General features: G+C 45.4%; 1 protein-coding gene across 2 annotated transcripts in view; it reads left to right on the plus strand.

Annotated features, from left to right (window-relative positions):
* MECR (mitochondrial trans-2-enoyl-CoA reductase) overlaps window positions 1-2,731 on the plus strand; it is a 37,382-nt gene that overhangs the window by 25,945 nt on the left and 8,706 nt on the right. The window lies entirely within an intron of this gene.

Genomic DNA, 2,731 nt, shown 5'->3' on the forward strand with positions numbered 1-2,731 from the left:
GGCAGTATTTTATTTGTGCATAACATTTCTGGTTTTTACGTGGGTAAAGACTGAGGCATGAAGAACAGGGTTTAAATAATCTTAGAGTTAAATTTATATCTTTGAATACATATCTTGGGTTATATGTTTAACAGCTTTCAAGTGACATCTTTTTTTTTCTGTACAGTATTATTTGGGCCCCTTGAAGTTTTCTGCCAACATTTCCAATCCCATTTGTTCTGATAACAGATTCAGCACCTATTTTATTTAAAGTCTGTTTTCTGCACCATCAGGAAAGTGATATCAGTGAGGGCTCCCAGTTGAGAATCAAAGGGGGCTCAGTCACAAAGGATACAATGGGAAATAAAAGTACTTTTTGGCACAAATGAATATGGGGTGAATTCAGGTATCAGTGTAGGGGCTCCTGTCTCTAAATCACGAAGAAAACTGACTTTCCCAAAGTAGCCCATTTCTGGCTGTCTGGATGTTGAAAAATTCCGTGAAGAGTAAAAGGGAACAGCTTCACAATGCATTTCCCTGTTTCATATGCCTACTGTTGCTTCACTGTGGGCACATCTACATGTGCCCCTATGGCGCCATTATTACTGCACAGTCATTTAGGAATTCCTTTTGGAAGTATACTAACAGCCTATGCTGTGCCATCCACGTGACAGTTATTTTTAGCTGCTACATCGTTGTAGTGACGCACTGTACCAAGGGAGTGCATCACTACAGCGACGTAGCTGTGGCGTCAGTTTTTTACCCACCTGAATCCCACCGTATGTCAACCCAATCTGGTGCACAGGGCCACATTATCTGGGTCCTGGGGCTCCCAACAGGTCTGGAAATTTAGTAGCAGGGAAGCAGCAATTAATGCTGCCGTTGCCCATGCTGCCAAATTGCTGGACCCTTGGGGAGCTCCATGGGCAGGATGACATGGCTTTACGGGCTAGATCTGGCCTGCAGGCCGGAGGTTGAGCACCTCTGACAGAATAATCTTCCTGATGCAGAGATGCTGCAAACCATAGTTCTTTCTGCAAGTACAGAGTCGTAGAAGGGCAGGGTTGAAGTAATTGGGTTCGGCTTCATTAGTAGAACAACTTCCAGCATGTTTTAAAACGGTGTGCTGGCTCTACCTGAAAGCGTCAAACTGCTCCACAGCCATTCACTGCTAATCTGGACCAAAAATCTTTATGCACTCTGGATTATGTCATTGTCATAAGGGCATCTTGAATCTTGCCTTAAGAGTTGGCGTAGTCAGTTAGGGCACAGAGAGATGTGCAACTCCCAGCTGTAACTTAGGAAGCTTCATAGAAAGGGGCAAGGGGGGGCAGGTGGATTGGAGCCCCCACCTGTGGGGGGCTCCAATTTGCCCACCTCCCCCTTCCATCACACACTAGGCAAACCCCAGAATGGAGCTCCCCATCCCATCCTGACAACAGCACCGAGGGCGCAGCTGGGCTGCATCAGACCATCCCTGCCCCCCGCCTCCCCCCGGGCAGGGACAAACAGAAGTTAATAGCTATGAGAAGAGTTTAGAAAGATGGAGGTAAACTGAGCAAGTAACTAATGGACCAACATACTCAGGATGGGTTTTTCTCACAGTCTATGGATTTTCCCCATAGCTCCACTTTGGAGCACCTTTATCTGAACCCTCATTAAATGAGGATTAATTTGTCACGTGATCAGGCACTTTTAAAGCACTCTGCAGCCATGCACTTCTGTCGGAGCATGGTTGTAGAGCGCTTTCAAGGGGCTGATCACACAGCAAATATCACTTCTGTCAGCGCCCTTGGTGTAAAAGACCCGGAAATCATGGAAGTCCTTGGTCCAGCCCTAGGTTTTCACTGGTTCAAGATGTGTCCTTCTGTGAGGTTGTACAAACTCCTTTTACCTCTGTCCATCCAGAGGGAAACCCTTCAAACCAGATGCTGTATCAAAGTTACCTGTGCAAGTCAGCTGTGCCAAAACATTCTTCTAGTGATGGAGCAGAAGCAGAGTTATATATCAGTCATGAAGCTGCTGACCGAGTAGATGATAGGCAAAGGATGGCACACATCACAAAGAATTCCAAAAGCCAGCGAAGGAAACCATATGACTACAATCATGTTATGTGTCCTGTTGCATCCAAAAGCAAAGTAGCATCCAGCTGGGGACCTTGGAAGTCTCGGATTAACCACATAATACAGACAGTGGGGTGGCATTTTCAAAAAAGCTTTGAGAATGCAACTTGGGCTCCTAAGGTATTTAAGCTGTCCCCCAGATCCGATCCTCTGATCTTCTGTAGTCTGAAGAAATGTGCATATAATGGCAACACTGCCATCATTTCAGTCCATGGACTCTTTCGTGGGGAAAGGATATTGTAGGACGTTACTTCAGTGTTTAAATATTCTAGGTGCCGTTATATAGGAAGTTCAGACTAGTGCTCTCCCTTGCAAGTGATATCAGAGGAAAGCCTAACACTTGTGGTTTGTGGTAAAATTACCATATTTTCTTAAATATTTCATGCCCTGGAGCATAATACACCCCTTGTTTTTGAAAGGCAGGATGAAGAAAAAAAAGATCTTTCCTTGTAGTAAGGAACTGAGTAGCAGCAGCAAGGGAGCAGTGCCTGTTCATTGTTGTGGGTCGTGTACAAAATTTTCTTTCACTTTTGCCCATGCTGGCAGAAATGGGTCTTACCCTATTTCTCACACACATTGCTCCCTGAAATTTCCAGCAATTGGTTTTGGATTGGGGGGGGGGGGGGGTT

This window comes from Gavialis gangeticus, unplaced genomic scaffold, assembly GCF_001723915.1.
Source record: "Gavialis gangeticus isolate Ggan-Ray unplaced genomic scaffold, GavGan_comp1, whole genome shotgun sequence".
NCBI lineage: Eukaryota > Metazoa > Chordata > Crocodylia > Gavialidae > Gavialis > Gavialis gangeticus.